General features: G+C 46.2%; 1 pseudogene; it reads left to right on the top strand.

The window, feature by feature from the left end:
- Window positions 1-7,679: 7,679 nt before the first annotated feature.
- LOC136521426 (glucan endo-1,3-beta-glucosidase 14-like) lies at window positions 7,680-10,906 on the top strand (annotated as a pseudogene).
- Window positions 10,907-15,919: the final 5,013 nt, after the last annotated feature.

The following is a 15,919-nucleotide window of genomic DNA, read 5'->3' as shown; positions in this document are numbered from 1 at the left end:
GTGCTAATGGATGGAGGCAGCGGCCTCAACATCCTCTACGTTGACACTCTCGATGCCATGCGCATCCTCTAGTCGGAACTCCACCCAGCGGGCTCTCCCTTCCATGGCGTGATCCTGGGAGCACAGGCATACCCGCTCGGGCAGATCGACCTGCCTATCATGTTTGGCAACCAAGCCAACTTCTGCTCGGAGGTCCTCACCTTCAAAGTGGTGGACTTCCCAGGGTCCTACCACGCCATCTTGGGGCTTCCATGCTACGCCAAATTCATGGCAATCCCCAACTACACCTACCTCAAGCTGAAGATGCTAGGACCAAATAGCGTCATCACCGTGGGTAGCGCCTTCTCGCACGCCTTCACATGCGACCACGAGCATTTTGAGCTTGCCACCGCGGTCATTAACTCATCCGAGCTCCCGTGGCTTGGGAAGTCGTCGACCCCAGCAGTCCTGGACTACAACAAACCAACCTCCTCGACAGCCTTCCGCCCACTCGAGGAAACCAAGGCGGTGGGAATCAACCCCACTAACCCTACTAAGACGGTGCGGATCGGGACCTAGCTCCTGGCCAAATAGGAATGCGAGCTCATCGACTTCCTACGCGCCAATCGTGATGTCTTCGCATGGAAGCCTTCTGACATGCTGGGCATACCGTGGGAGGTCGCCGAGCACGTGCTACGCCTCATCCCGGGGTCAAAGCCCGCCAAGCAGTGCATGCGTTGCTTTGACGATGAGAGGCGCAGGGCCATAGGCGAAGAGATCGCCAAACTCCTGGCAGCCGGATTCATCAGAGAGGTATTCCATTCTGACTGGCTTGCCAATCCTATTCTTGTTAAAAAAAGACTGGGAAATAGAAAATATGCATTGATTATACTGGCCTCAACAAAGCGTGTCTGAAGGATCACTTTCCTTTGCCACGCATAGACCAGATAGTCGACTCCACCTCGGGTTGCGAGATCCTCTCCTTTCTGGATGCCTACTCAGGTTATAACCAGATCACGATGAAAGAGTCCAATCAGCTCACAACCTCATTCATCACCCCGTATGGTTTGTACTGCTACGTAACCATGCCTTTTGACCTAAAGAACACTGACTCCACCTACCAAAGGTGCATGCAACAATGCTTCACCGACCAAATTGACCCGCTCGATCATCCTGATCAAGTCAAGTGGTCGAAACCAACAATCATCGTCTATGTTGATGACATAGTGGTCAAAACGGCTCAAGCTTATGACCTGATCGCAAACTTGGCCGCAACGTTCATGAACCTCCGAAGGTTCAACATCAGATTGAATCCCGAGAAATATGTTTTTGGGGTTCTGAAGGGGAAGCTACTTGGATACATTGTGTCCAAGCATGACATCGAGGCCAACCCCGAAAAGATCACAGCCATCTCCAGCATGGGCCCTATACATAATGTCAAGGGCGTACAAAGGCTCACCGGCTATCTAGCTACCCTGAGCTGATTCATCTCTCAGCTCGGTGAACGGGGGATGCCACTCTACAAGCTCCTAAAAAAGACGGACGCCTTCATCTAGACTGAGGAAGCTCAGCAGGCTCTAGAGAGCCTCAAAGCATCAGTGACATCGGCCCCAATCCTCGTCGCTCCCAAACTAGGAGAACCCCTCCTCCTCTACGTCGCAGTAAGCAACCATGTGGTGAGCGTCGCCCTGATCGTCGAAAGGGAGGAGCCGAGACACCACCTTAAGGTCCAACGACCCGTATACTTCGTCGGGGAGGTACTCACCGACCCCAAGGTCCGGTACCCCCAGGTGCAGAAACTCCTATACACTGTGTTGATGGTGACCCAGAAGCTCCTATACTACTTCACCGACCACAAAGTCACAGTCGTCACTTCATACCCGCTTAGGGACATCGTTCATAACCGCGACGCTGTGGGACGGATCTCCAAGTGGGCACTTGAGCTCATGGGCCATGACATCAGGTATATCTTTCATACCACTATTAAATCTTAGGCTCTCGCAGATTTTGTCACCAAATGGACGGAGGTCCAGCTACCGACCCTAGATGTCACCCACGAGTACTGGACAATGTACTTCGACAGGTCCGTAATGGCGCTCGGCTCAAGGGCTGGAGTGGTTCTAATCTCCCTAGATGGGAGCAGGCTCCGCTATGCCATCCGCCTCCATTTCTCGGCCTCAAACAATGCCATGGAATACGAGGCCCTCATCAATGGGCTACGCATCGCCATCGAGCTCGGTGCTACACGACTCTATGTCCACGGCGACTCAGAGTTGGTCGTTGACCAAGTCATGAAGGAGTCCTGCAAAAACCCCCTCATGGCAGCATATTGCCAGGAGGTGCGCAAGATCGAGGACAAATTCTAGGGGATCAAGCTACATCACGTCCCCCGAAAGGACAACGATTCCACCGATTTTCTCGCAAAATTGGCCGCTAGGCGGGATTTGTCTCCGAGCGGGATCTTCATCAACGATCTCCATGAGCCATCTGCTCACATCCTGGAAGGTCCGATCTAGACACACCCCGACGCTAAGGCAGCACCCAGGGGCTCTAACCCCAACGCCAAGCCCGCGCTCGGGGGCTCCAACCCCAGTGCCTCCATGACGACATCACCCGTCGACGTCGCCATGTTGACACTCGATCAAACTGACTGACAAACGTCGCTACTTGCCTACCTCCTTGAGGAGGTTCTCCCACCCGAAAGGACTGAAGCCCGATGGATCGCTCGACGCGCCAAGACCTTCGTCATGCTCGGTGACGAACTCTACAAACAGAGTCCATCGGGGGTGCTCATAAAGTGCATCCCTACCAACTAGGGGAAGTAGCTCCTCCTCGAGGCCCATGCCGGGATCTGCGAACGGTCGCTGGTCAAAAAAGCCTTTCGCCAAGGTTTTTACTGGCCCACCGCACTACAAGATGCAGAGGAGGTCGTCCATAGGTGTGAGGGATGCCAATTCTATGCTCGGCAAACTCATTTGTCGGCACAAGAACTTCAAACCATCTCCATCACCTAGTCATTCGCGGTCTGGGGTCTCGACATGGTAGGACCCCTCAAAAAGGGCCCAGGCGGCTTCACTCACCTGCTCATAGCGGCCGACAAGTTCACAAAGTGGATAGAGGCCAAGCCCATCACCAACATCCGCTCGGAAGAGGCGGTCAAATTCTTCCTCGACATCATCTATCGGTTTGGCATTCCTAACTGTATCATCACTGACTATGGGACTAACTTCACTGGGAAGAAGTTTCTGGACTTCAGTGATGAATACGGCATCAGGATCGACTGGGCCTTAGTCGGATATCCATGTACTAACGGTCAGGTCGAGCGTGCCAATGGCATGGTCCTCCAAGGACTCAAGCCACGCATCTTCGACCAACTCAACAAGTACGTCGGGCGATGGGTTGCAGAGGTCCCAGCGATCCTCTGGAGCCTAAGAACGACCCCGAACCGATCCACAGGGTTCACACCCTTCTTCCTGGCCTACAGAGCTGAAGCAGTGCTGCCCTCCGACCTCGACCACGGCGCCCCAAGAGTGAAGGCTTTCGACCGTGACCGAGCCACAGAGGCTCAGCAAGATGAGGTTGACCTGCTCAAGGAGGCCCACGAAACGACCATCATCTGCTCCGCTCGCTACCAGCAAACTCTCCGCAGGTACCACGAAAGGAAGATCAGGAGGAGGATCCTCAAAGTCGGTGATCTTGTACTCCGGAGGACCCAATCAACAAAGGAGAAACACAAACTCTTCCCACCATGGGAAGGTCCCTATACGGTGACCGAGGTGATCCGACCAGGCACCTACCGACTGAAGGACGACAACGGCAACATTCTCATCAACACTTAGAACATTGAATAGCTACGCCGTTTTTCTCCTAAATTTGGTCTTACCGCTTTTATTCAACACTTTCTCCTGTAAAGCACCCTAGCCTAAACACTTTCAGCCCGGATCGCGCGGCCTCCATACGAGGAGAGGCTTGCGCGCAGGGAGCAACCCGCGGCTGCCGACACAGGAGGCCTTCGGAGCTCGGTGGCTGGCAGAGTCGGAGCGCGGCGCGGCGTGTCCCGGCTGCTCCCGTGCGTGCGACCCTTTTCCTAGGTGCCTGAGTCCCTTTCACGTATGAGGATAAGGCAAGGGTAAAAAGGTCACCAAAATTTTAGAGTTTATATCAAATTAACACTCCTATGTGTAAAAATTGACGGAGTGGTATTTTCAATTTACGGTGACAATTTTCAGTGCTATTTTACGGGACCGAAATCTTTCAATGATATTTTACGAAAGTCGCAGCCTTTCGTTGTCATGGAACCGATTTTCTCTACTAATAATCACTCGGCCAGGATTGGGCCAAGCAGCTAGAGTACGTTCCCTCGAGTGCAGGCTCTGTGCAAGGCCAAGCCAGTACTAGCGAGGATCGTGTCCTGACTGGCCATCACTCGAACACAACTGGGAAGACCGACCAGCCCGACCCGATCGGTAAGTATGTAGTCATCATTCACTAATGATGCGTTGTTATCGCGTAATGATGCCCTTTATCTCTCCCGTAGCTCCAGAGGATCCAGCGTCGCTCTCTCCGGCGGGCCCCGGCTTGACGGGCACGAAATTCCGGTGTACCCATGCAGCCCATGGATCAGGACCAGGCCCACGATCCTGTGACGCCATCGCGGGCCCTCCGCCGGAGAAAGCTCCGCGTGCGATGCCATACGGGTGCACGGTCGCCGTCACGCAACCGGCCGGACGACTGCTGGCCGACGACGCCCTCTCCTGGCCGCGACGACGACGACATGATGGCTTGCCACGCTTTTCCGTTCCAACGCCTACGGTTATGCCTTTTTCTCAGCTACGTTACAAACACCTTTCTTTTATTTTATTTTGAATCTTTTTCCAGACATCTTTTGAGGGCTTCTTTGCAAAACTAAACTCTCTCGTAGTATTCTTTCTACATTTTCAGACTTTCTTCAGTCAGTCAATGGCGAGGTCTTCAGTCGGATGCCATTAGCAAAGCAGCATGCATCTCGGAAAAGAACTTTGTGGTAGTGAGTGTCATGTCATCTGAGCTAGTGATGATGACCACACTCTTAAAAGCACCACATCACCCTGGCATGGCAAAGCTTTTGGGTACCTAATGAATATTATTGTTGCACCGTCAGCACTAAGGAAAACGTATATAAATGGCGATGCTTAGGCACAACAGAAATTGGCTTTTAGGGCCACTAACACGGTACGGCGTTCACCGGAATCTGATCATAAAGGGCCAGAGACGCGTGTGTAATTCCACTCTGTTGGTTGAAAGATATGTTTTCTAACGACATCGTCATCTCACCTTTCGCTCCACCAACTCTAGTCCTGCATACCAACACCGAATTTCTTACTACTCTGCTGCAAATTCTTTTATATTTTATTAGGGAGACCTTTTTCCCGAGTGGTCAATTTCTTGTGATCTACTCTCATTATTCACAAAGGAGAAGCTGTGCAATACTTTGCTCCGTTCGCTTCGCTGAAAAAACAAGCTGAAACACTGTTCCGACTGATTTGTTGTGAGAGAAAAACACTGTTCCGGCTGAAAAGACAAGCCGAAAAGTACGGATTATAAGACAAGCGAACATGGCCAAATACACGACCGCTTGCTTGGAAAGTCATGATATCTAGGCCCAAACTGTCCAATCTGAGGCTAAATTTGTAAGGAACATGTCTAGTGGCCTGCCAACTGTGGTTCTAGGCCTTTTTATGTAGCACACTAGCCATTTTCATTTTATTGATCTAAGCTTACAAAATTTCTTAAATCCACAAGGCATTTCATGTGGAATTTTTTTCATAATAACATTTCAAATAAAGCCATCTAATATGCACCTAGAAATAGGATGCATAAAAGAATATACCGTCAAATGCTTTCGGAGGGTGGGGAGGAGGGGGATTGCAAAACCACCAAAGAAAGCCGATTTATGCCCATGCCATGCCAAATGTGCTAGGGATATACAAAGATCCATATGAAATACAAAGTACCATTCCTCCTTTCTTTCCAATCATTTCTAGTGTGATCAAGAATCCAAAGTTGGTGAAGTTGATTATGTTATCCTTCCATCTGTTCTCACCCTGCAATTATCATGTCTAATCACCTTAACGAGGTCACCCATCCACTTACAATTGATCCAACCTTTTTGGATATCTAGGAAAACAATGGATTCACGTTACTATATTTTATTCTCTAATAAGGCGGTACTCATTTCCACATATGATTTCAAGACATGGCCCCCATTATGATATCTAGGTCTGAATTGCCCATTTTTAAGGTAAGATTCGCAAGGAACATGTATAGTTATCTACCGATGGTGTTTCATATATACAAAAAACTAGCCATTTCATTTTGTTGTTCTATGCTTACAAAATTTTGAAATTCGCATAAATTTCCTATTCAATTCAGACATTTTATGTGGATTTTTTTCTTCCTAATAGCATTTAAAATCAGAAGCTCTAAATGGAAACATGATAAATTGTCATATAGATTCATTTCCTATCCAACACGCACCTAGTAGAACTAGGAAGCATAAAAAAGTATAACACAAGATTCTTTCAAAGAAGCATAATGCAAAACCACGCTGACAAAAGCCTAATTTCCCTATATCATTGGACCTTGCCAAACACAGATAGTGAGTTACAAATTAAATATTGAGCTCCATATGAAACACAAAGTAGTGTTCCTCTTTTCATCCCACTCGTCTCTCACGCGTTATCAAGTCCAAAGTTGGCAAAGTCGAGTGTATTATTCTTCCAGTCTGTTCCCACCCTTGAATTATCATTTTTCCATCACCTTAACAAAGTCACCATCCACTTACAATCAATTCTACTTTCCTAGACATCTATTTGGCTAAGGAAACCCTTAACCTGAGTCTACATCCGAGAGAGGATCATATATACATAAAGATAATTATGGATCCACATTATCATATTACTGATCTCCAACAAGGCGTTATCCCTTCCACATATGGTCTCAACACATGTGCCTTAGCTAGTGATCAAACTTAGAAGGTGTGTACCTAACCAAGAGGCTATTGCAAATCGGCTCTTGTATGCATCTCACATTGATCCTTCAACCCTTACACTATGGCATTCCTATTCCACGTGAATGCTTCCCGTGGAAAGGCTAATGCCCTGTTTGGATATGGGGTCTGGATAATCGAGCTACGTTTACGCATCTGCGCTCGGAGGTGCCGATTTAGCCACCACATAAAATGAACTACGTGCAGTTCAGCCACTGCATGATTTTCTCCACCACCCACCAAACGCCTCGAGGTAGGCCAACCGAGAATTGGATTTTGATCCGAAACAAACCAAAGCTAAGTATACTCTTGAGAAGCTTAGACAGTTATTAGACTTAGGCACACCCACTCCATCTCTTGTTCTGCAAATAGAGAAGATTAACGCCCATCTCTAATATGGAACAAAAGGCAACCGCTAGAAGAATAAAAAAAGTCCAAGAGGCATGGTTTCAAAAGATAAATAAAATAAAAATAAACCCAAGGGTTGGCAACGTACACGATATGTCGATACATCTATAGACTTTGAAGGGGCGATCCGCTAAACGGCCAAGGAAAAAAGCCACCCTGCTCGTCCCCACCACCGCCGGTCCACGACACGCACGCACAGAGCACCACACCACACCACACCACACCACCGCACCGCCACGGCGCCTGCCCCTGTCCTACTGCTGCGCACCCGGCTTAGCTGCTTCCTCCCCCTCCCCTCCGCGTTTTCAAAAATCAAACCCCAGCCGGAACGGCGAAACCCCTTCCACCACCATAGTCCATAGGAGAGAGAGAGAGAGAGAGAGACGGAGCAGCGGTTGCGGTTTCCCTCTCCGTCGCACCCGCCGCCCGCCGCCGGCTCCGTGTCCGGAGCGCAAGGCGGGCCCGGCGGCAAGGTCCTCCGCTCCGTCCCCTTCACTCCCGACCGGCGTCCCCCCTTCGTTGGTTCGCCAATCTACTTCGTCCGCCCACTCCTTCCCCCCCGATCGATCTCTCCTTCTCGCTAAGCAAACCATCTTAACCCCCCTCCCTCGTGCGAGATTAGCCAGGAGAAAGTTCCCCGCTTTTCCACCAGGCATACTTCCACCGCCTTGCTTCGCTGCTTGGCTGCTTGCTGCTGTTGGGCGGAGTGTTAAAGAAAGCGGCGCAGGAGTCAAGATTCCTCCTTGACCTACCCTTCCTTCGGGTTCGCGTTGCCGTTGTTGGTGGTTTGGTTTGTGGTTGCGGTGGAAGCGAGGGATCCGAGGTTCTTGTGGATTCTGTTTCTCCTTTTCCATCGCTGCTGATTCTCTCCCGTGCGACAGCACAAGCGGCGGCGGCGTGGGGAGAGCACCCGCCGTGCCCGGCCTTGGAGGGCCCCTGTCCGTCTATGGAACTTGCCGCCCTGGTGCCACGCCCCGGCCCGGAACCGAAGTGCTCAGCAAGGCGCTGCTTGCCTGCCCCTCTGACTCTGCTGGTGCCAACTGTGGCAGTCTCCTGTTTGATTCCTGCTCCTCGCTGATCGATTTCCGGACTGCGATGATGGTGCCGCAGACGGCTGCTGCTCCTTTGCTGCTGCCTCCTGGCGTTCCCGCCACCTGGTACTGACATTTTCCTTAATGATACATATTCAGTTCAGTGTTTTAGCGTTGTCGCTTTCGATTGGTGACAATTGCAATAGATGTCTGTTACCATGTAACAAAAATGCCTATTTTTGTTATACTGAAATTTGATTGGTGGTGTTTGTTGTTACTAGGTCCGCTAGCCGTTGAAGCTTTTGTAGGCGGTTACGGGATAAACTACGGCCGAATAGCAAACAACATCCCTTCCCCTGATAAAGTGGTTGAGCTCCTGAGGAGAGCAAAGATAAGGAATGTTAAGATATACGACGCAGACCACAGCGTTCTCGATGCGTTCAAAGGGTCTGGGATCAATCTGGTCATCGCAATCCCCAATGAGCTTGTCAAGGATATGGCTGCAAACACAAGCCGTTCGATGGACTGGCTAAATCAAAATGTGCAGCCTTATCTCCCTGAGACGCGCATCGTTGGGATCACTGTGGGAAATGAGGTGCTGGGAGGCCAAGATCAAAGCTTGTATCAGCCACTTGTCGATGCTGTGAAGAACGTGTATGATGGACTCAAGAGGCTCCACTTGGAGAGTAAAATTGAGCTTTTCACACCTCATTCGGAAGCTGTTTTTGCTACTTCTTATCCACCCTCCGCATGTGTGTTCAAGGAAGAGCTCATGGCATACATGAAACCTCTCCTCGACTTCTTTGCAATGATTGGCTCACCTTTCTATGTCAACGCATACCCCTTTTTGGCTTACATAAGTGATCCAGAACATATTGATATCAATTATGCTCTCTTTAAACCCAACAAAGGAATAGTTGACCTGAATACTAGCCTGCACTATGACAATATGTTTGATGCTCAGATAGATGCAGCTTACGCTGCTCTACATGCTGCTGGTTATGATGACATGGAGGTTCGGGTGGCAGAGACTGGCTGGGCTTCTAGTGGGGATCAAAATGAAGCAGGAGCTTCATCTGAGAATGCAAGGACATATAATTTCAATCTTCGTAAACGGCTATTTCTGAGGACGGGAACTCCTCTGAAGCCAAAGAGACCAGTCAAAGCATATATATTTGCCTTGTTTAATGAGAATCAGAAGCCTGGAGCTGGCTCTGAGAGGCATTATGGGCTGTTCCTTCCTGATGGAAGGATTTCATATGACATCGGTGTCTCAGGTCTACTACCTTCTTCTGCATCCTCATCCGTGCTGTCCATTAAGGTAAGCAATGGATTCTTGCCCTTTTAGGTTATGCTGCTGATTCTGTAACGTATTTATTGTTGATTCTCATTAGATGACTGTTGACTTGGATTGAAATGTAAATGAGTCTGCCCAGCTGTGGAGCCATATTTTGATACCGGGAATTTGGGATGTTCGTGTTAAGATGGTAGTTAACTGAACAACATATAGTTTCCGGTATCTATAATATTATTGATTTATTGCTACTGTGGAAGCAACATGTTCCTGCCACTAGTATGTTCTAGGTTTTAGCCCATAAATTTGGTTTTTGATATTGTGCAAACATGTTCGGTATTGGAATATTATAGAATACAAGAGAGAAGGTTTTGGTAAAGACTGAGGGACATGGAACTTAACTGATATCCATGTTTGGAAATTTGTGTGGTTCCTGAAATCCCAGTTCTTGTATAATTTGGCATGTGCATACCCACCCTTATTTCCATTGTTTTAAAACAAAAATGACGTGAAGTGAGCATTTAGCGTTGATACTCAATAAAGCATAATGATCAGAAACAGCTTTTATAACCTCTTTTATAAAAGTATATATAGCAAGTCCCCAGTCTTTCCCAGCAAGCAACTTAAGAGTTAAGACACTGGGATGGAAACTTAGTACAAAAACTGTGGGTATCTTATTTCTGGCCTCTTGCGCTTTTTTCGAATGACCAGCCTCATGCGCTTTATTGTGACACAACAATTGTCTGTGGTATGTGGTCTCCACTGAAGTCGTGCTTAGTTTGGGTCATTATTTAATAAATATGATCCCAGCTTACGTAAGTTCCTAGTTTCTGTAATCATTTTATTTCCTAAATTCCAGTGATGTATATCATGTGTACATTTGATTTTGATGCCACAGAATGCTAATAGTCGAAGGTAATCTGACTTGAGCATGTTATTTCTATTTGCAGAAGGTTCGAGCTGGGGGTTGGATTTTACACTATTGGGCTACAGTTCTTTTATGTATTTTCATTCTTTTTGGGCCATAGTGACTTGATGACAGCATAACACATCCGTAGTAAAGGTACAACTGAGCAAGTTAGAATGTTGGGGAATGGCAAGTTCACAATGAAAATCCAAATAATAGTATCATGCACATGAGTTCCTGTCTCGTGCAATAATCTCTTCTGATGCTGTCCTGCTTTGCTGCTTAAAACCGTACTCAGTTTTTCTTTTTTTCTAAAAATGGTTCATACCTGCTGAAAACTATATTCAGTTTATCTAATTCACTTTTCTTTTTTCTAAATGAACCCTCACCCAGCATTCACTATACATATTTTATTTTAGCAGTCGAAATGCTATATCAAACTAATAACCATGTGAAAGACAGTTCTCTATCGTAGCAAACTTCTAGGCTCATAGGGATTTGTTTTCCATTTTTAACAATCAGGTTATAGCTCGAGCTTGGATACCTTAAATGTTTATTATTTTTCATTTGGGATGATGTGCATCAAGCAGACAGCCTAACAAGATTGACAAATCATTGTTCTTTCTTGGTCCTGTTTGGAATGCGGGAATTTTTACCTGTCCTGCATTTTTCTTGTGAAAATGAACTGATTCCTATGAAATTCCTTGCGCAATTCCTATGAAATTCCTGCTTTCCAAACAGGCGCTAAGAATTGCATCTTGACATATCAGTTACCAGTAGACACTCAAAGCAGATGCTGACTGAAAGAATAGCATTCGTTTTTGTGGATGGTTTGAAGGCTTGAAGGATTGCATGCGCACCTATCCTGTGATCTGTTCAAAGGTCTTAAAAAGCAATAGTTGCAGAACCTCAGAGAATATACATGTAGATATCAAAAGGCATTGAGGATACGGTATGTAATGTTGTTGCCTGGTTTGCTGAGTGGTTCTATTGATTGATTAAAGCTCTAGCATATTGTTAAGATTTGCTGAGTGGCCCCATCCATTGCTTGAAGCTTTATAGAGTAATAATACTATTCTTTAATAATCATATATTGCTTTGTGTTAGCATCTCTGTAAAAACTGTGGGGATAGTCTTCCCCTACCAGCTGAGTTTCTCTCTATAAAGAATGGAGTTGATGCAGAACATGTATGGTTATTGTTTTATAAGGGTGTTTGGTTTGAGCAATCACCCAATCCTAAATAAGGTGGCCCCAAAGAACTTGCATGATGAGTTTGTTCCATGATTTTAGTGGAATGACTTAATTCCTCATGCGTGTATCAATTATTAGCTTGTGAGCGATAATGTGGTTGGAGATCAAAGAGATCAAATGAGGAGTGTGAGGACCATGGATCACTATTTCTCGTACCAAAAACATAAGGGTGTTTGGTTTGAGCAATCACCCAATCCTAAATAAGGTGGCCCCAAAGAACTTGCATGATGAGTTTGTTCCATGATTTTAGTGGAATGACTTAATTCCTCATGCGTGTACCAATTATTAGCTTGTGAGCGATAATGTGGTTGGAGATAAAAGAGATCAAATGAAGAGCGTGAGGACCATGGATCACTATTTCTCGTACCAAAAACACACCCTTACTGCTGAAGTAATCATATCATATCCATATCCTCATAGACTTCTTTCTTAACCGGGTCTAGTAGTAATACAGTGGTCACTTACACTCCTTTCATTCCCTCCCGTTCTTTGTGTAAGAAAATGGATCCTAGACTCATTTACTTTGGATTTTGGTGTTTGATGACCAATACAACCAAATTAGACTAATAAATTTACAAGTAATTATTTTGTAGTTCAATAGGGTGCAAGACGTGACTTGGACGAAGGCGACATGATGATCCCACAATCAGCACCATAAGAGAAGACCTAAGATATCAAGCATAGTCTAAGCACGAAGATGGGAACCAAGCCAGACGCAAGATCGCGAAGAAACAAGCTCGGTAGAGGTGACCGGACGTTGCCCTAGGAGGACCGGATGCGTCCGATCAGTTGCTCGGCAATAGCAGGCGTCAGTAGCTATGACAGGACGCTGAGCGAAATAGTGACCGGACGCACAAATGACACTGTTTTTTGTCACGGTAATGTTTTCAGCGTGACTGGACGCGACGGCAGGATGACCGGACGCACCAAGAAGTAGCGTCCGATCATGTCCAGAAAGGTTCTAGAGCAATGCCAGCACGACCGGATGCGTCCGATCGAGTGAGACCGGACTCGGCCCAGAGTCCGATCAACGCGCGCGTTCCAACGGTCGACAAGATCGGACACATCCGGTCAGAACGTCAGCAGCGTCCGGTCACTAGCAGAAACGTTGGTTTTGATTCCAACGACTAGTTCTCTCATTTGGGGCTATAAATATGCCTCCAACCGGCCATTTGAGAGTAGGAGAGCAGAGGAAACATACCAAGGGTATTGATACACTATTTTAGTGATTTTCACTTGCATAGTGCTTAGTGATTCATTAGGTGATTAGCGTAAGTGCTTTGTGAAGTGCTTAGGTTGATTAGACCACCGCTTATGCGCTTGCTCTAGGTTTAGGCCTAGTGTTTAGTGAGGTTTGTACACCTCTTATCACTCGGTGCTTGTGCGCACCATTGTTGTACATCGAAGGGGCTTGTAGTCTTGCGAGATCGCACCAACCGTGTTTGTGGTGTGATTGCCACCGTGTACCAAAGGGAAAACGGCCGGCGGCGGTTCGGCTGAAAGCTTGATAGTGAAGACGGCGTGAGCGGTCCGGGAGAGGCTTGTCGGAAGGCACACCGGAGATCCACTTGTGCGTGGGGAAGGTCTGGGGCTATCCACGGCGTTACCCGACCAGGAGCTTGGCCCTTGCGAGGGATTCCTTGCGAGGAGCTCCAACGAGGACTAGGGAGAAGCTTACGCGCTTCTCGATACCTCGATAAAAATACCAGAGTCGTCGACAGGAGTTTGCAATCTCTACCTTACTCTTTAGCTTCCGTATTTACATTGTTTGCATAACTTCTTTTGTGGTAGAGATAGCAATACACTAGCAAAACCGTAGTTGCATATTTAGATAGTTTATCTTTTGCATAGATTTTTGGTAAGGATAAAAAAAGAGGCCATAGTTTATAGTAGATCTTTAAGTTGCCTAATTCACCCCCCCTCTTATGCATCTAGGTCCCTTACAAGTGGTATCAGAGCTGGTTGGCTCAATTTGGATCTTTGGCTTCACCGTCGTTGAGCCGACGCTATTTAGAGTGGTTGGGATGAATACCTCTAGGCCTCCACACTTTAACGGCACTAACTTCCCTTACTATAAAGCTAGAATGGCTTATCATCTTGAGACGGTAGATTTGGGTGTTTGGAGAGTCACTCGTGACGGGATGAAACCCTTTAAGAATCCCGATAAACCCACAAAGAATGAAGAAAACGAAATTCATTTCAATACTAGAGCTAAAATTTGCTTGTTTCAATCTTTTAGCATGTATGTGTTTAACCAAGTGTTGACTTTAAATACGACACATGAAATTTGGTTAAAACTCTAAGAGCTTCATGACAGCACAACTAATGTCCGTGAGCAAAAACATTGTCTAGCTAAACAAAATTATGATTCCTTTAAAGTGAATGATGATAAGCTTGTTCGTGATATGTATTCTTGTTTGAATCTAATTATCAATGAGCTCTATTCAATAGGATTAATGAAGCTAGATGATATGGACATCGTGAGGAAGATCATCTCTGTGCTACCTACAAAAGAAATATGCAAGCATCATCACCATCCTTCATAACATGGAAGGACTTGAGCACCATGACCCCGGCCATAGGTCATTGGCAAGATAGTGGCATTTGAAATAGTCACGGAAGATAGGTCAAGAAGAAGCCTCGTCATCAAGCAAAGGCAAAGCTCTCAGCATATAGTGAGAAAAAGAAGATGAAGGGCAAGCAAGTTGAGACAAGCTCAAGCTCAAGCTCCTCAAGTGAAGATGAAGAAGAATGATGATAATGATATGATATGAAGATTCAAGTGATGATGATCAACTTCCTCCTTCACCTCCGACCTTGATGAAGAATCAATAAAACTTATCAATAAGGTGGAGAAGATGATCCAAAGGCTCAATGTCAAGGGTGTGTCCATCCAAATTCAATGATTTCATCTTCACCAATCAAAGAAATGAGCAAAGAAAAGAAAGATGCTATGGATGCGGCGAGTTGGGGCACTTTGTGGAAGTTTGTCCAAACAAGCCCACACCTAAGATAAAGAAAAGATGCGTACAAGGACAAAGCCCTCACATCAATAAGGGCATGGGATGATTCTTCAAGTGAAGAAGAAGACTATCACAAGAGGCGAGGCCACAAGCACTCATCATCAAGCTCTTCTCGTGTGTGCCTTATGGCATGAGGTAACGAAAGCTCATCCTGTAGTGAGAGTGACAGTGATGATGAAATGCCTTCTCTTAATGAACTTGTGCAAAAAATCTTAAATATGCTAAGGCTTGCACTAGCCAACAAAAGAAGCAAGAAAAGCTAGATAGTTCACAAGAAACATATAAAACCTTGCTTGAACAATATGAGACATTTGCTAATCTCAATATTGAACTATCTACTAAAATTGAGCAACTTGAGGCTAGTGCAACAATAAATGCATGCTCAATCAATGATGATCAACTTGTAAAGAAAAATAAAAAATTAAAGAAAAGTTAGCTAGCTCACAAGATGCTTATAAAAGTTTATATGAAACCATGTGCAAACATTGTGATGAGCTAACTAATAAAGTTGCTAATCTTGAAGCCGTCGGTACAACCCTCACCAAGGCACCTAAAAAGAAAAGTTCTATCTTTGACATGCCTAAAAAGGATGTTTCTACTTCTTGCAATGATTTATGTTTAGACTCACCCTTGTGCAACCAAATTTGTGTTGAGAAAGTTGTTGTAGATACATGCACACAAGAGCTCGCAATGGAGAATGAGCAACTCAAGCAAGAAGTAGCTTGCCTTACCAAGGAATTGACTCAAGTAAAAGGCAAAATGGAACAAGCCCAACTTCATTAAGATAACACCATTAAGGGAGTGAAGAAGCTTGATGAAGGACAAACCATGATTTACTACGTGTGCCACAAGGGAGGCCACAAGTCCTATGAGTGCAAGGTGAAGAATGGGAGAGGAGCTAAGAAGAAAGATAAAAACAAAAAGGAAACAAACAAGCTCTCCAACACCTACACCAACAAGATGGACAAAAAGGCCTCCACACCTTATCTCTTGAAGAA

This window comes from Miscanthus floridulus, chromosome 18, assembly GCF_019320115.1.
Source record: "Miscanthus floridulus cultivar M001 chromosome 18, ASM1932011v1, whole genome shotgun sequence".
NCBI lineage: Eukaryota > Viridiplantae > Streptophyta > Magnoliopsida > Poales > Poaceae > Miscanthus > Miscanthus floridulus.
The sequence above is the reverse complement of the archived record's forward strand: the minus strand, read 5'-3'. Positions and strand labels throughout refer to the sequence as shown.